A 19466-nucleotide genomic window follows, 5' to 3' on the forward strand; every position below is an offset into this window, starting at 1 on the left:
TCATATTCTATTACATGCCTTGTATCAGGATTATACTTCTTAAGCATAGATACATGAAATACGTTATGAATGTGCTGCATATGGGGTGGTAGAGCTAACTCGTACGCAACCTTCCCAATTTTCTTCAAAATCTCAAATGGTCCAACGTATCGTGGCTTCAATTTCCCTTTATTGCCAAATCTGGTCAATCCTTTCCATGGCGATATTTTGAGCAATACGTGTTCTCCTTCCTGATAGTCCATATCCTTCCTTGCTTGGTCTGCATATCTGCTTTGTCTGTTTTGTGCTCCCTCGATTCGTTTTCGAATAAGTTTAATCTTTTCTTTTGTATTCTGAATTAATTCTGGACCCAAAATCTTGCGTTCTCCAACTTCATCCCAATGCACTGGTGATCTGCATTTCCTTCCATATAATGCTTCATACGGTGGCATTCCAATACTGGCGTGATAGCTGTTATTATAAGAAAATTCCACTAGGGGTAAATGTTCATCCCAACTACCTTCAAAATCGATCGCACAAACTCGTAGCATGTCTTCAATCGTTTGAATTGTCCTTTCACTTTGACCGTCAGTTTGCGGATGATAGGCTGTACTCATATTCAACTTCGTTCCTAGACATTCTTGGAATTGTCTCCAAAATCTTGAATTGAAACGAGGATCTCGATCCGATACAATTGATACTGGTACTCCATGACGCATCACAATTTCTTTAAGATATAAGTGCACTAGCTTGTCCAATGAAAATCTCTCATTAATTGGAAGAAAATGTGCTGATTTCGTCAATCGATCAATAATAACCCAAATTGCATCGTGATTGGCTTTCGTCCTTGGAAGTCCCACTACGAAATCCATCGCTAGATGTTCCCATTTCCATTCTGGAATGTCTAATTGTAATAACCCCAATTTTTGGGAAATTTTTGAAACCCTTATGAATAGTGTTTTTGCTGAATGAGAAAACTTTTAATGCCACACTATGTAGGGGTTATGATATGGATATTCTGAGATTTTATTAGTACTTTATATGGGATATAAGTGTATGTAAAGATCGTCAGAATCCAAATCCGAACACTTTGATTTTTCCCGGAAATACACTAGATACGGAAAGAATTGAGAAAAAGGTAACAGGATAAAAAAGATTTAAATTAAAGGATTATAAGAGAGGATCATAAAAAGGAATATAATGTATTGAGAAAGGTTAAGGGAACCCAAGTAATAAGATCCCGAGTATGATCCCTCAAACGACAAACGAAAACGAAAGTTAAGCGAACCGTATAACAGATCAACGGTCATTAGGCAAACAATTAGGAAGTTAATCAAAGGGATTAGAGAGAGTGATGTCACCCAACCAATGAGAGGAGGACAAAGAGGGAAGGATGACATCACAGCATGACATAGGCATGACATGGGAAGGAAGGAGATGTGGTGGCTTTTTAACCACACAAAATCAAGGGCAACTAGGTAATTTACTAAAACAAAAACAAAATCAAACCAACCAAGCCAAGCAAATCATTTTCATCAAAACACAAAAATCATTCTCTCATCCAAGCAAGCTTGCTCTCGGCTTTTACTATTGCAAAAGGGCAAGAAATTCAAAACTCAAGATCCAAGCTTCCTAAATTGGTGAGTTAATTCCCTAATCATCTTTATGCTTAGTTAGGGCTATATCATGAGTTTAAGCCATCAATTCCTTCTCAATCTTCTTCATTTAATCAATGAAGAAGACAATGAATAGTGTTTTCAAGTTTTTAACTTGAAATTTTTCTTGATTTCCTTGAAGATCCAAGCATTCCTAAGACTTCTCAAGGCTTCTTAAGGCTTCCTAGCTCCTCCCACCACTTTGAGGAAGGTATATCATCTCCAAACCCTAGATTCCTATGTATTATAAGATGATTTTTGATTATTATGGTGATATTGTAGCTTAATAGTTGTGGTTAGAGTTTGGGTTGAAATGGTATGGAATCGGAATGGTAAATCTTGTTGTTTTGGTTAAAAGAATGTAGTATAGTTAAATTCAAGCTTAGGCATAAGTATGAATGGATAAATTGAATTGGTTGGGGCTGATATGATGTCATAAGGATGGATGTTGGTTGTATGTTTGATTTGAGGTTGAATTGGGTTGGTTTTGAATGGTTTTAAATTGGGAAATCGCGTAAACATAGCCGTCGTAACGTCCGATTTTCTTTAGACTGTTTTTGTGCATAACATTAGGACCCGAGAACCCCCTGCTAGATTATGACCATTGCCATGTTTAGATAGTTCATTTTACGAGCTTCGTTTTGATATGTAGTTCGTTCGATTCCGATGCACGGTTTAGGAGAAACGACCGTTTCAAGTAACGGCGTTTCGTGAACGAAACTTTTCCCCTCGCCTTACTTTGAAACATAGGTTAAAGACCAAAAAGGGTTAATTAATGCATGAAACATTTATGGTAAGTGTGTTAGGCAGTTAGTAAGACACTCGCGAAGGAATCGCCTTAAAACTCGTAAAGGTTAAATTACTAAAAATGGTGGAGCCGAGGGTACTCGAGTGACTTAAGAGAATTAGTAAGCGCAAAACGAGCGTTAGAGTCTGAGTTGGTTAGAGTATAGATTTACAAGTGACTTTGGTTTAATTCCAACTTACTTGTTGCTTATAGGTTACCAGACTCGTCCCGAGCCATTCGTAACCCCCAGTCGCTCAGGCAAGTTTTCTATCCGTTATACTGTTGTTGTGATGTATTTGTGTATATGCATGATCTTGCGTTAAATGCATAATTGTTATAGCAGATTCTTGCGATATATTGTAGCATGTTATATGGTACATATGCATGCCTTTTTCGTATTCTTGCCATATACATATCTGTTGGTTCAGTTGATAATACCTATGCTAGAGGATAGCAGTATTTTGCATATACCCTTATTATAAGGACCCAAAAGGTGAAAACATTTTCTAAAACCGGGAGTCGAGGATCCCGAGTAGATTTTGTATATATGTATATATATACATATATATTTATATATATATATATGGTTATAGTTTTCAAAACTATTAATCGAATAAGGTTTATTCGATAACTTTATTTTATTTAATGAATATTATTATGAATATTCATTCGAGGGCTTATGACTCTTTATATTATTTATTGAATATTATTTCGAATATTATTCGAGGGCTTATGACTCTTTTATATTATTATTGGATATTACTTGGATATTCATTTGAGGATGTATGACTCCTTTATTTTATGAATATTATTTATAATATTCATTCGAGGTATTATGACTCCGCTTATTACTGCAATATATTCTTTATTTTATTAAAGAATAAGGTGTTAATAATCAAACTTATTTTCGATTATTCAAATAAAGATAGTACTTTCGTATAAGTATATCTTTGGTTATTTAATACTCGTTTCAAGTATAAGTTTTAATACTTCTACTTCAATTATTTTTATAAAGATTATTCTTTATGGGAATATTATTTAAATAATAATATTCAGACATTTTCTAAATATACTGGGGACTGATTTACTTCATTAAATCAGCTTTACTCCAAACACTCTTTAAAGTGTTTTCGAGTCTTCAAAATGATTTTTAAAAGTTAGAGCCGATCCCAAAACTCATTTTTATATTTAAGATCTTCCTTTTTAAGGGGATTTAAATACTCGCTCAAAACCTGAGGGATCCGGCTCTGTGGTGTATTTTATATTCGCAACAAGGTTGCAGTTTTGGTAAATGAATTGATTACTTACCCAACGTTCGGGAAGTAAGTCCATCTATTGAGTCGGCATAAGCAACATGGGCTCAGTGGGCGTCCATGATAGTGTAAGTGGCTCAGTGGGAGTCCATCAAATGCATAAGTGGCTGAGTGGCAGTCCAGCATAAGGTCCTATTGAGACCAGGGTGATGACCAGTGGGGAATTCGTCCATCTACTAGTAGAAAAGGTTACTTATTGGTATCTTTGCCTGATCAGCGAGATACCTGATTTATGCCAAAATTCTTTTCATTTCCCAAAATTTATTAGATGTTTCAAACTCTGTTCATACTTTACATGACAGAGGTTTTCAGGAAATGTATAAAGAAGATGTATATGTGGATATATATATATATATATATATATATATATCAGAACTTAATGAAGTATATCATAACTTCATTTCCTTTAATAATATTTCAAAGGTTTAATCTATTCAAATCTTGTCTTGTAGTCTCATCTATGTGATGAACTGGTAAAAGCTCATTATATTTTGAACAGTGGTAGTTCAAGTAGCTTTATAAATGATATAAGTGTAGTGAAGTATTTGGTAACTTCGTCCCTTGTTTTTACTTATATCTAGTAAGTAATTATCTTACACTTGATAAAAGATTCTAGTAAGTATTCATTTAGATACTTATATTATTGTTATCACTTTATACTATCTTGCGAGCTGTAAGGCTCACTCTTGCTTTATTTCTTTATCACACAACAACAGTTAGGAAAGATGGCCAGACTCCAGCAGACCCAGCGCAAGCGCGTGGGAAGCGTCTCGCGTCTTCCCGATGATGTTGTAGCTGCTATAGCTGCAGAGGTAGATCTATTGTAGATCAGACCATCTACTCTTGAGAATCAATTATGTATAATTATAATTTGTGGCAGATAATGGCAATTAACTGTAAATTTATCAAGTAATCATTTTGGGTTGTAATAACTTTTAAATTGTGGATTCAAAGACTTGTACTTATTTCAATTTCATCTCTGAGACTATAACGGATTGTGGTGTGTGTTAGTGTGGGGTCACAGCATAAGGTTATTTTTATTAATTGAGTGAAGTGATATTGTGGAAAGAAAGACCGTGACGACCCGGGTCCCCGACCCCGGATCTGGGGGTGTTACAGAAATGGTATCAGAGCCAAGCGTTATAAACCTCAAAGATGATGCGTCGATATAATAACAAACTCACAAAGATAATAAGAACTCTTGCCAAGTTCATGGTCGGACTACTTAAAGTAGTGCTGACAGTTAAAACCCTTACGGGAACCCTTATAAATATCATGATAGTAACTTAGCTCGTTTAATGTGTAGGCGCCTGAGATAGAGGACCCTGAGATGTTCGAGCGTGAGCATGATGAGGCACTGCTAGATGTTGAGGATCAGGAGGAGCCTGAGATGGAGGAGGATGAGGAGGACCCCTCAGAGGAGTCAGAGACGGAGGTCATTGCTATTTCAGATGAGGAGGACCCCTCAGAGGAGTCAGAGACAGAGGTTATTGCTATTCCAGATGAGGAGGACCCGGATGAGGTCCCAGTAGCTGAGGAGCGTGTTGGACCTATGGTAGTGTATGATGGTACCCCATTACCCACACTTCCGGTGGTCAGAGCCCCTACCCCTCCACCACTATCCTGGATTCCCGATGATGACAGCTCAGAGACCCATACTTCCGAGCCTAGGCAGACCGAAGAGGCACCCTCAGCGGCTCCGGATTCACCACCTCTTGACCCTGCCCACAGGCAGTCTTCGTTAGCTCATGGATATGTTCAGGATGTTTTGAGGACCCGAGTGGCTGTTGCCGAGGCCCGACTAGATGAGGCCAGGAGGGAGTTAGATGCGGAGAGGGCGGGTAGGCGTACCCGAGCTTATGAGACTAGGGCTTCTATACCCCGATCCTTGAGGAGGGAGCTTACGGGGATAGAGCTCACATCCCGAGCGAGGCTCGGATCGCTCCAGGGGGACAGGCATGGTAGGATCTCCAGGCGGCAGGCCGACTATATCTTCCATCGTGCGATGAAAAGGGTATGGGAGCTGACCCGCTCCGGTGTATGATTCAGGATTGATGATGGAATAGTCTAGTTGTCTAGTTAGCCGAGGCCTTAGTAAGAGCCAATTTTCCGGGATAGTTGACTTGTATATAGCATCCCTTTTTCTGACTAGACAGATAGACTCTTGTGTATCACTTTTGGGACAGATGACTGTAGCACTGTTGTACTTTTGACCAGATCAAACTATGTATTTCTCGTATTATGTATATATTTGTTTCCTTCGGTTCAGTTCATTAGTGACGGGATCACTGTTTTTATCATTATTATTACTGCACTTCGTATTAGAACTTTCTTAAAATAATAGAATTGCGATATACGTTCTCCCTATTATAAGAGCTGTGCAAGGCACAATGTTGTATATGATTGTGACCTAACGTTGAATTTCCCAATAATTTTTTTTTATTATCAGAATCATGCCGCCAAGAAAGATTGGAACTAGGGCGAACCCTGGATCTGAGGACCAGGGAAGCCATAACCAGGATGATAGGAACCAGGAACACAGTGAAGAGGAAGATGAGGATTATGTGGAACAGGATGACTCCCTGTATGAAGAGGAAGAGGAAACATATGATGTTGAGGGATTTGAGATAGAGGCTGAAGAAGGAGAAACCGAGGTTGAGCAAACAGTACCAAACCCAGGCATGGATGCCATGGGCCAGTTCATGTAACTCCTAAGGCAGAATTTGGAACGTCAACCCAACCCACCCCCTCAAGGAAATAACAATACTGTGGCAAACTCTTTCAGGGCTTTTAAGTCCCTTAAGCCCCCTGAGTTCCACGGATCAGCCGACCCAGTTGAGGCAAGGGCATGGTTAAAGGAAATGGAGAAATCCTTTGAGATCTTGAGTACCGATGAGGCACAGAAGACTGTATTTGCTACCTACCTTCTGAAAGGAGAAGCTAACTACTGGTGGGAGGCCAAGAAAAACATGGAGGCAGATGCTATTATAACCTGGGAGAGATTTAGTCAGTTGTTTCTGGGAAAGTATTTCCCGAGGTTTATGGAAAACCAGATGGAGCTCAAGTTCTTGGAGCTAAAGCAGAATAACTTGTCTGTAGCAGAGTACGAAGCGAAATTTACTGAGTTATCAAGGTTTGTGCCGGAGTTTGTGAGCACCGAGGAAAAGAAAGCTAGGAGGTTTCAGCAGGGACTGAAACCGTGGATTCAGAATAGGGTGGCAATCCTTGAGCTTACGGAACTTGCCACTCTGGTGCAAAAGGCAACGATTGTAGAAGTCGAAAGTGAACAGATGCAGAAGGAAAGAGAGAAGAAAGGAATAAAGAGGAAAAGCATGAGCATGGGTGGAGGTTCCGCAGGAAGGAGCTTCCCAACTAGATTTAATCGAGGAGCAGTGTCCCTACCAGGAAGGAACACTGGGTTTAAGCAGCCAATGAGTGTGAGTGTGAGCCAAGGCGGCCAGAAATCAAGAATGTCCTATCCCAACCAGTCTCGACCCCCATTGCCAGCCTGTAACATATGTGGAAGGAATCACACTGGGGAGTGTAAAGGAAAGACAGTAACCTGCTTTAAGTGCGATCGGGAAGGCCACTATTCAACTAAGTGCCCATCATCAACCCCTGCCGTCATTCCAACCACCACTTGTCATCAGTGTGGACGCCCAGGTCATTGGAAGAGGGAATGCCCAATGAACAAACCAGCAGCTTCGGGAGCAAACAGGGCTGCTTCTAATAAGCCACCTACTGCGAGGACTTTCAACATGACAGTCCAGGATGCTATGAAAGATTCAGATGTGATAGCAGGTACCCTTTCTCTAAATTCAGTTAGTGCAAATGTTTTATTTGATTCGGGAGCAACTAAATCTTTTATATCAAAGGACTTTGCGCGTAAGTTGAGACTTAAGGCTGAACCCTTGATAGAACCCTTGCAAGTAGAAATAGCCAATCATGAAATTATTCCTGTTAACCAGATTCACCCCGCCTGTGAGATAGGCATAGGGGAGCAATCTTTTAGTGTTGATCTGATTCCCTTTAAATTAGGGGAGTTTGATGTAATTTTGGGAATGGACTGGCTATCTAGCAATGATGCTCAGATAGACTGTAAAGGGAAGAAAGTTAAGCTAAATGTCCCAGGGAAGAAAGAAGTTATATTTAGAGGAAAGAGGCAGATGCAGAAATTTTTGACCATGGCCCAGGCTAAAAGGATGCTACGAAAAGGAAATGAGGCCTACCTAGCGTATGTGGTGGACACGCAGAAGGAGGTGCCCAACTTAAAAGATATTCCAGTAGTCAACGAATTTGAAGATGTATTCCCACAAGACCTTCCAGGATTACCACCCGATAGAGTGATTGAATTTGCTATTGAGTTGGCCCCGGGGACGGCGCCAGTTTCAAAGGCACCTTACCGGTTAGCCCCGTTAGAAATGAAGGAATTAGCTATCCAATTGCAGGAACTCTTGGATAAGGGTATGATAAGACCCAGTGTGTCTCCGTGGGGAGCACCAGTTTTATTTGTTAAGAAGAAAGATGGGAGCATGAGGTTGTGCATAGACTATCGAGAGTTGAACAAGCTAACCATAAAGAACAGGTACCCATTACCTAGAATAGACGATCTGTTCGACCAGCTAAAGGATGTTGTTTATTTTTCCAAGATCGACCTGAGAACTGGATATCACCAACTAAAGATTAAACCCGAAGATATTTCCAAGACAGCGTTCCGTACCAGGTATGGGCATTATGAGTTCTTGGTAATGTCCTTTGGATTAACCAACGCCCCAGCGGCTTTCATGGATTTAATGAATAGAGTTTTTAAGAAGTACTTGGACAAATGTGTGATAGTTTTTATCGATGATATTTTGATCTACTCAAGGATTGAGACAGAACATGCAGAGCATTTGAGGATAGCTCTAGGAATACTCAGAGAAGAACAGTTATATGCCAAATTCTCGAAGTGTGAATTCTGGCGGAATGAAGTACAGTTTTTAGGACATGTGATCAATAAAGAAGGAGTATTGGTCGACCCCTCCAAGATAGAGGCGGTCTCAAATTGGGAAAGGCCAACCACACCCACAGAGGTAAGGAATTTTATAGGATTGGCCGGCTACTATCGTAGATTTATACAGGACTTTGCGAAGATCGCAGCCCCTTTGACACGACTTACTCGTAAGACAGAGAAGTTTGAATGGACGGAGAGATGCGAGAACAGTTTTCAGGAATTAAAGAAAAGGTTGATAACGGCTCCGATATTGGCATTGTCGGACGGAAAAGGAGATTTTGTGATATATAGTGACGCGTCGCACAAAGGATTAGGATGTGTGCTTATGCAGCACGATAAAGTGATTGCGTATGCATCGAGACAATTGAAGGAATACGAGGTTAGATATCCTACTCATGACTTTGAGCTCGCGGCAATAGTATTTGCCTTAAAATTTGGAGGCACTACTTGTATGGAGAGAAGTACGAGATTTTCACAGACCATAAGAGCCTCAAGTACATATTTACGCAGAAAGAGCTCAACAAGCGCCAGAGGAGATGGTTAGAACTAATCAAGGACTATGATTGTGAGATTCTTTATCATCCAGGGAAAGCCAATGTGGTGGCTGATGCCCTTAGTAGAAAGGAAAGACTCGGAATGATAACGACTTCGGAAGAATTGATAAGGGATTTTGAGAAAATGGAAATAGAAGTAAAGGTAACCGAAACCGGAACTGAAAAGCTTTTTGAGATCTCAATGCAACCAGAGTTATTGGAAAAGTCAGATTGTGCCAGGAGAAAATAATGAATGAAGGTAGAGAGTCAATGACTGGAGAGGAGATCCATACTGAGAAATATAATAAAGGGATAATGAGGTACTCCTACCGGATTTGGGTTCCGAATGTTCAAGAGCTTAAAGATGAGATATTGGATGAAAGCCATAGTTCAAGGTATTCCATTCACCCGGGAAGTACCAAGATGTATAGGGATTTGAAGGAATATTATTGGTGGCCCAATATGAAGAGGGACGTAGCAGAATGGGTAAACAAATGTTTGACTTGCCAAAGGGTAAAAGCAGAGCACCAGAGACCCAGTGGACTCTTACGACCCCTGGAGATTCCCGAATGGAAATGGGAACAGATAGCGATGGATTTTATTGTAGGCTTTCCAAGGACGAAAGCCAATCACGACGCCATTTGGGTAATTATAGACCGACTGACAAAGCCAGCTCATTTCATTCCTATCAATGAGAGATACACAGTCGATAGACTGGTGGATATTTACCTTAAGGAAATAGTAACGCGACATGGAGTCCCAGCATCCATTGTCTCAGACCGAGACCCCAGGTTCAACTCCAGATTTTGGAGGAGCTTTCAGGAATGTGCGGGGACCAAGTTAAATATGAGTATCACGTACCATCCCCAGACGGATGGGCAGAGTGAAAGGACCATCCAGACACTAAAGGATATGTTGAGAGTCTGTGCAATAGACTTTAAAGGGAGTTGGGATGATCACTTGCCGTTGATCGAGTTTTCTTATAACAATAGCTTTCATGCTAGCATCGGAATGCCGCCTTATGAGGCCCTGTACGGAAGAAGGTGTCGATCTCCCTTATACTGGGATGAAGTAGGAGAGCGGAAGATGCTCGGACCCGAAGTGGTCCAAAGGACCAAAGATATAGTGGATATTATCAGAGGGCGACTTGTAGCAGCCCAAGACAGACAGAAGAAATATGCAGACCTAGCCCGAAAGGACAAGGAATATGAAGTAGGGAACTTAGTACTGCTAAAGGTATCCCCTTGGAAGGGATTAATGAGGTTCGGAAGGAAAGGAAAACTAAGCCCAAGATACATTGGACCTTTTGAGATATTAAGATGGATTCGAAAGTTAGCTTACGAGCTAGCCTTACCCCCTAATTTGTAAGCAAGTTCATAACGTGTTCCACGTATCAATGTTAAGGAAGTGTAATTCGGATGCCAGACAAATAGGGGCATATGAGCGCATAGACATGTAACCAGACGTAACCTATATGGAGCAACCAGGAAGGTTATAGAGTGAAAAGGAACAAGCGCTTAAGAGAAGGATTATCAAACTAGGCAGAGTTTGGTGGTAGGACCACAACATGGGAAAATTTACTTGAGAGTTAGAAAGTGTAATGCTAAGAGAGTATCCCTATTTATTTTCTATCTGATTCCGGGACGGAATCCTTTTAAGGAGGGGAGACTGTAATAACCCCAATTTTTGGGAAATTTTTGAAACTCTTATGAATAGTGTTTTTGCTGAATGAGAAAACTTTTCATGCCACACTATGTAGGGGTTCTGATATGGATATTCTGAGATTTTATTAGTACTTTATATGAGATATAAGTGTATGTAAAGATCGTTAGAATCCAAATCCGAACACTTTGATTTTTCCCGGAAATACACTAGATACGGAAAGAATTGAGAAAAAGGTAACAGGATAAAAAGAATTTAAATTAAAGGATTATAAGAGAGGATCATAAAAATGAATATAATCTATTGAGAAAGGTTAAGGGAACCCAAGTAATAAGATCCCGGGTATGATCCCTCAAACGATAAACGAAAACGAAAGTTAAGCGAACCGTATAACAGATCAACGGTCATTAGGCAAACAATTAGAAAGTTAATCAAAGGAATTAGAGAGAGTGATGTCACCCAACCAATGAGAGGAGGACAAAGAGGGAAGGATGACATCACATCATGACATAGGCATGACATGGGAAGGAAGGAGATGTGGTGGCTTTTTAACCACACAAAATCAAGGGCAACTAGGTAATTTACTAAAACAAAAACAAAATCAAACCAACCAAGCCAAGCAAATCATTTTCATCAAAACACAAAAATCATTCTCTCATCCAAGCAAGCTTGCTCTCGGCTTTTACTGTTGCAAAAGGGCAAGAAATTCAAAACTCAAGATCCAAGCTTCCTAAATTGGTGAGTTAATTCCCTAATCATCTTTATGCTTAGTTAGGGCTATATCATGAGTTTAAGCCATCAATTCCTTCTCAATCTTCTTTATTTAATCAATGAAGAAGACAATGAATAGTGTTTTCAAGTTTTTAACTTGAAATTTTTCTTGATTTCCTTGAAGATCCAAGCATTCCTAAGACTTCTCAAGGCTTCTTAAGGCTTCCTAGCTCCTCCCACCACTTCGAGGAAGGTATATCATCTCCAAACCCTAGATTCCTATGTATTATAAGATGATTTTTGATTATTATGGTGATATTGTAGCTTAATGGTTGTGGTTAGAGTTTGGGTTGAAATGGTATTGAATCGGAATGGTAAATCTTGTTGTTTTGGTTAAAAGAATGTAGTATAGTTAAATTCAAGCTTAGGCATAAGTATGAATGTTAAAATTGAATTGGTTGGGGCTGATATGATGTGATAAGGATGGATGTTGGTTGTATGTTTGATTTGAGGTTGAATTGGGTTGGTTTTGAATGGTTTTAAATTGGGAAATCGCGTAAACATAGCCGTCGTAATGTCCGATTTTCTTTAGACTGTTTTTGTGCATAACATTAGGACCCGAGAACCCCCTCCTAGATTATTACCATTGCCATGTTTAGATAGTTCGTGTTACGAGCTTCGTTTTGATATGTAGTTCGTTCGATTCCGATGCACGGTTTAGGAGAAACGACCGTTTCAAGTAACGGCGTTTCACGAACGAAACTTTTCCCCTCGCCTTACTTTGAAACATAGGTTAAAGACCAAAAAGGGTTAATTAATGTATGAAACATTTATGGTAAGTGTGTTAGGCAGTTAGTAAGACACTCGCGAAGGAATCGCCTTAAAACTCGTAAAGGTTAAATTACTAAAAATGGTGGAGCCGAGGGTACTCGAGTGACTTAAGAGAATTAGTAAGCGCAAAACGAGCGTTAGAGTCTGAGTTGGTTAGAGTATAGATTTACAAGTGACTTTGGTTTAATTCCAACTTACTTGTTGCTTATAGGTTACCAGACTCGTCCCGAGCCATTCGTAACCCCCAGTCGCTCAGGCAAGTTTTCTATCCGTTATACTGTTGTTGTGATATATTTGTGTATATGCATGATCTTGCGTTAAATGCATATTTGTTATAGCAGATTCTTGCGATATATTGTAGCATGTTATATGGTACATATGCATGCCTGTTTCGTATTCTTGCCATATATATATCTGTTGGTTCAGTTGATAATACCTATGCTAGAGGATAACAGTATTTTGCATATACCCTTATTATAAGGACCCAAAAGGTGAAAACATTTTCTAAAACCGGGAGTCGAGGATCCCGAGTAGATTTTGTATATATGTATATATGTACATATATATTTATATATATATATGGTTATAGTTTTCAAAACTATTAATCGAATAAGGTTTATTCGATAACTTTATTTTATTTAATGAATATTATTATGAATATTCATTCGAGGGCGTATGACTCTTTATATTATTTATTGAATATTATTTCGAATATTATTCGAGGGCTTATGACTCTTTTATATTATTATTGGATATTACTTGGATATTCATTTGAGGATGTATGACTCCTTTATTTTATGAATATTATTTATAATATTCATTCGAGGTATTATGACTCCGCTTATTACTGCAATATATTCTTTATTTTATTAAAGAATAAGGTGTCAATAATCAAACTTATTTTCGATTATTCAAATAAAGATAGTACTTTTGTATAAGTATATCTTTGGTTATTTAATACTCGTTTCAAGTATAAGTTTTAATACTTCTACTTCAATTATTTTTATAAAGATTATTCTTTATGGGAATATTATTTAAATAATAATATTCAGACATTTTCTAAATATACTGGGGAATGATTTACTTCATTAAATCAGCTTTACTCCAAACACTCTTTAAAGTGTTTTCGAGTCTTCAAAATGATTTTTAAAAGTTAGAGCGGATCCCAAAACTCATTTTTATATTTAAGATCTTCCTTTTTAAGGGGATTTAAATACTCGCTCAAAACCTGAGGGATCCGGCTCTGTGGTGTATTTTATATTCACAACAAGGTTGCAGTTTTGGTAAATGAATTGATTACTTACCCAACGTTCGGGAAGTAAGTCCATCTATTGAGTCGGCATAAGCAACATGGGCTCAGTGGGCGTCCATGATAGTGTAAGTGGCTCAGTGGGAGTCCATCAAATGCATAAGTGGCTGAGTGGCAGTCCAGCATAAGGTCCTATTGAGACCAGGGTGATGACCAGTGGGGAATTCGTCCATCTACTAGTAGAAAAGGTTACTTATTGGTATCTTTGCCTGATCAGCGAGATACCTGGTTTATGCCAAAATTCTTTTCCTTTCCCAAAATTTATTGGATGTTTCAAACTTTGTTCATACTTTACATGACAGAGGTTTTCAGGAAATGTATAAAGAAGATGTTTATGTGGATATATATATATATATATATATATATATATCAGAACTTAATGAAGTATATCATAACTTCATTTCCTTTAATAATATTTCAAAGGTTTAATCTATTCAAATCTTGTCTTGTAGTCTCATCTATGTGAAGAACTGGTAAAAACTCATTATACTTTGAACAGTGGTAGTTCAAGTAGCTTTATAAATGATATAAGTGTAGTGAAGTATTTGGTAACTTCATCCCTTGTTTTTAATTATATCTAGTAAGTAATTATCTTACACTTGATAAAAGATTCTAGTAAGTATTCATTTAGATACTTATATTATTGTTATCACTTTATACTATCTTGCGAGCTGTAAGGCTCACTCTTGCTTTATTTCTTCATCACACAACAACAGTTAGGAAAGATGGCCAGACTCCAGCAGACCCAGCGCAAGCGCGTGGGAAGCGTCCCGCGTCTTCCCGATGATGTTGTAGGTGCTATAGCTGCAGAGGTAGATCTATTGTAGATCAGACCATCTACTCTTGAGAATCAATTATGTATAATTATAACTTGTGGCAGATAATGGAAATTAACTGTAAATTTATCAAGTAATCATTTTGGGTTGTAATAACTTTTAAATTGTGGATTCAAAGACTTGTACTTATTTCAATTTCATCTCTGAGACTGTAACGGGTTGTGGTGTGTGTTAGTGTGGGGTCACAGCATAAGGTTATTTTTATTAATTAAGTGAAGTGATATTGTGGAAAGAAAGACCGTGACGACCCGGATCCCCGACCCCGAATCTGGGGGTGTTACACTAATGGTTGCAATAACCCACTCGGACGTTGATGCTCTGCTTTAACTCGCTGGCATGTGTAGCATTTACTCACCCATTCTGCTATCTCCTTCTTCATATTCGGCCACCAAAAGTTTTCCTTCAAATCGCGATACATTTTCGTGCTTCCTGGATGAATGGAATACTTCGAATTGTGCGCATCTCGCATAATTTCTTCTTTTAATTCAGCCACGTTAGGGATCCAGATTCTTGACGCAAAACGTAAAATTCCTTCATTATCTTTCTGAGTAGTAATATCTTCTCCAGTTAAGTTGTCGTCTTGACTCATCACTTTATCTTGACAATGGCGAATCTTTTCTAGCAACCCTGGTTGAAAAGTCATAGCGTAAATAGTTCCTGCAGATTCATGAGGAATACGAATCTCAATTTCCAATTTTTCGAATTCTTTAACCAATTCTTCACATGAAGTTAACCGATTCAATCTTTCTTTTCTGCTTAGTGCATCTGCTACAACATTTGCTTTTCTTGGATGATAACTGATTGTAACATCATAATCTTTAATTAATTCCAGCCATCGACGTTGTCGCATGTTTAGTTCCTTTTGCGTGAAGATATACTTCAGACTTTTATGATCCGTGTAGATTTTGCATTTTTCACCATACAGATAGTGTCTCCAAAGCTTCAATGCAAATACAATTGCTGCCAATTCCAGATCATGCGTAGGATATTTCTGCTCATGAGGTTTAAGTTGTCTCGACGCATAGGCAATGATGTTACCATATTGCATCAACACACATCCTAAACCGCGATATGAAGCGTCACTGTAAATAACAAAATTTCCTTGCTCGTCTGGCAGTACTAATACTGGTGAAGTCACTAACCGATTCTTCAATTCTTGAAAACTTTCTTCACACTTACTATTCCATTCAAACTTTTCACTTTGTCGAGTTAACTTGGTCAGCGGTGTCGCTATCTTCGCAAAATCTTTGACAAATCTTCGATAATATCCTGCCAATCCTAAGAAACTTTGAACCTCTGTCGGCGTCTTTGGTCTTTCCCAATTCAACACAGTTTCAATCTTTGCTGGATCAACTTGAATGCCTTCTCTACTGATGATATGCCCTAGAAACTGCACTTCTTTCAACCAAAATTCACATTTTGAAAATTTTGCATAAAGCTGCTCCTTTCGTAATATCTCCAATGTCGTTCTTAAATGCGCTGCATGCTCTTCTTCCGTCTTTGAGTAGATCAAGATGTCATCAATAAATACAATGATAAACTTATCCAAATACTTCTTGAATATTCGATTCATCAAATCCATAAATGCTGCAGGTGCATTCGTCAATCCAAAAGCCATCACAAGAAATTCATAGTGTCTGTACCTCGTTCTAAACGCTGTCTTTGGAATATCTTCGGCCTTGATCTTTAACTGATGATAGCCTGATCGTAAGTCGATTTTCGAAAACCATGCTGCTCCTTTTAGTTGATCAAATAAATCATCGATGCGAGGTAAAGGATATTTATTCTTGATAGTTAACTTGTTCAGCTCACGATAATCAATACACAGTCGCATACTACCATCCTTCTTTTTCACGAACAATACTGGCGCACCCCATGGGGATACACTTGGCCTTATAATTCCTTTGTCAAGAAGTTCTTGCAACTGCTTTGCTAATTCCCTCATTTCAACAGGTGCCATTCGATATGGAGCTTTCGAAATTGGTTCGGTCCCTGGCATCAAGTCAATAGTGAACTCGATTTTTCGATCTGGTGGAAGTCCTGGTAATTCGTCTGGAAAAACATCAAGAAATTCACAAACTACAGGAATATCTTCAATCTTCAAATTTCCCTTATCAGCATCCCGTACATAGGCTAAATAAGCTTGACATCCTTGACGTAGCAATCTTCTCGTCTGCATTATTGATAGGAATTTCTGCTTTTGCTTCTCACCTTTAAATATTACCGTTTCATTTTCTTCAGTTTGTAATTTCACTCTCTTATTCGCACAGTCAATTTGAGCATTATTACTAGATGGCCAATCCATTCCTAAAATAACATCAAACTCCCCTAACCTAAAAGGTATCAAATCAACTGAAAAATGACATCTCCCTATCTCAATATCACAACTCGGGCATACTCGATCTACTGCAACCTGATCATTATTCGCTAATTTTATGACTAACACTTCATCCAACCACTGAACCTCACAATCTATCTTAGAGATAAAAGCTTCAGAAATAAAAGATCTAGTAGCTCCTGAATCAATCAATACCAAAGCATTTACGGAATTTACAGGGAGTGTACCTGCAACCACATTCGGACTCTGTACCGCTTCCTTCATTGACATGTTGAAAGTCCTTGCTCTGGGCTGATTTTGCTGTGGTAGTGGAGGTGGAGGTAATGCTAAAACTCTTGGAATACTAGCAGCCATTGCAATTCCTCTGCAGTCTCTGGTGATATGTACTTTTCTCCCACATTGAAAATAAGTAACTTCTGCTTTTCCCATCGGACATTCTCCAGAATAGTGTCCCCTTTGCTTGCACTTGAAACACGTGACATTTGGCTTGTTGCAAATTCTCGTATGCTTTCTACCACACATTCTGCAATCAGGTACAGGCGGTCGAATAAGCCTTTGCTGAGTTGGGGTAGGTAGTCGATTACCCATCCTCTGGTTGTTTTTTTCTGGCCTCCTAAAGTTTACTTTTCCTCGAGCTTGAAATCCCGGCCTTTTGTTGAAACGATTCTAAAAATTCCCTGGTCCTTTCTTTTTCTGAGCTGCTTCGCTTTCTCCTTCAATAATCATAGCCTTCTGAATAACAGTCGTATAAGTTGTCAATTCAAACACAGTTACCCTGCTACAAATCCATGGTTTCAGTCCTTGCTGAAATCTCTTGGCCCGCTTCTCGTCCATATCCACCTGCTCTGGAACAAACCTTGCCAATTCAGTAAACTTGGTTTCATAATCCGCAACCGATAAGTTATCTTGTTTCAGCTTCAGGAACTTGATCTCCATCTGGTTCTTCATAAAATGAGGAAAATATTTCTCCAAGAAAAGATCAGTGAATCTATTCCAGGTCACCACGCCTTCTTCTTCCAAAGCTTTCTTCGATTCCCACCAGTAATTAGCTTCGCCTTTTAGGAAATAGCTAGCAAAATCCACCTTCTGCTCTTCCTCAACCTTTACCAACGAAAAAGCCTTTTCCATCTCTTTCAGCCAAGCTCTCGCTTTTGTAGGATCCGTGGAACCCATAAATTCCGGTGGCTTCACCGACTGAAATTGCTTGAAAGTAGTCGTAGGTGCTGCTGGTGGTATTTGATGTCCTGGATGAGCGGCTTGCTGTAACATCTGTTGCTGGAACTGCTGTTGTTGCTGCTGCATTTGTTGTTGCATCATCAACATCTGCTGTTGCATGAGATTAAACATCTGATCCATCTGTTTATTATTGTTTTGGCCCTCGGTGTTTCCATTCGATGAGTCGGGTTGTGCTTTTCTTTTAGGTGCCACCTTTCTGGTAAATAAACAATGAGTCTTCTTTAATAACAGTATATTAAACATGTATTAAAACAGTCGATTTGAGAAAATAAAACAGCTTATTAAATAATTGAATAGATAAAACAGTATGATATGCTTTTTAAAATTTTTTTTTTTAAAACATAAGGGTACAACATGATCGTAAATAAAACAACATTTGTAAATATGCAATGGTACTGAAATAAATATAAATGATTAAATAACTGGAAATAAAATAAAGAAAACGTGCAAAAGATCATCTCGTATATATATATAGGTAGAACACCAGATACAGGTGTCAGTGCTTGATACAAAAACCTATGATATAACAGTCATACTGCTACTACTACTATCGGTCAAAGTCAGTAATTACACTCATACAAACTAGTCATACAATACTATACTGCCTCTATCTACAAAATATATATAATACAACACTCATCGATCTGCTAATCTCAAAATCCTGGTGGTACGTGGCTCAACTCCTCCTGCAATGCCTCAGTAAGTCCCAATGCTCTGCGATATGCTATCTCCGCGCTAAGATCCTGCTGTCTCAAATCAATAAGCTGCTGCGAGCTAATCCGGTGAATCTGATGTAACCTCTCTCTCAGTATATAATCTGGTCGTAATGCTCTAACATGACCATCTGTCTGCGTCTCATACAATCCAAGGATCTCTCTACACTGGTTCTGCCATCTAATCCTCTCCTCTCTCTCTTCCTGAAAACACTGATAAGTCACGGTATGATGCTCACGAAGATCAGTGCTGGAACCTTGAGAAGGTAATGGTCCATCTACCACGATCTCATCCATAAACTCCGGTTGAGGAAACTGATAAACTCCCGAAACAGGTGCATAAATGGCTAAAGGGGGCAGGAAATAAGACAGGCTGCTCCATAGGCGCATACACTGGCGGCTCTGCCTCTGGCTCCATCTGTGGCATCTCTGGAATCTCGACTGGTGGCATCGGAATCTGAGGCTCTAAATCCTCCCACTGCGGAAGATCAACCATATCAGGAATATCAAACATCAGAAACTCTAATGGTGGAATATCTGGTATCTCTGGCTCAAAGTATGGAAAATAAT

Source organism: Apium graveolens, chromosome 7, assembly GCF_009905375.1.
Source record: "Apium graveolens cultivar Ventura chromosome 7, ASM990537v1, whole genome shotgun sequence".
Classification (NCBI taxonomy): Eukaryota; Viridiplantae; Streptophyta; class Magnoliopsida; order Apiales; family Apiaceae; genus Apium; species Apium graveolens.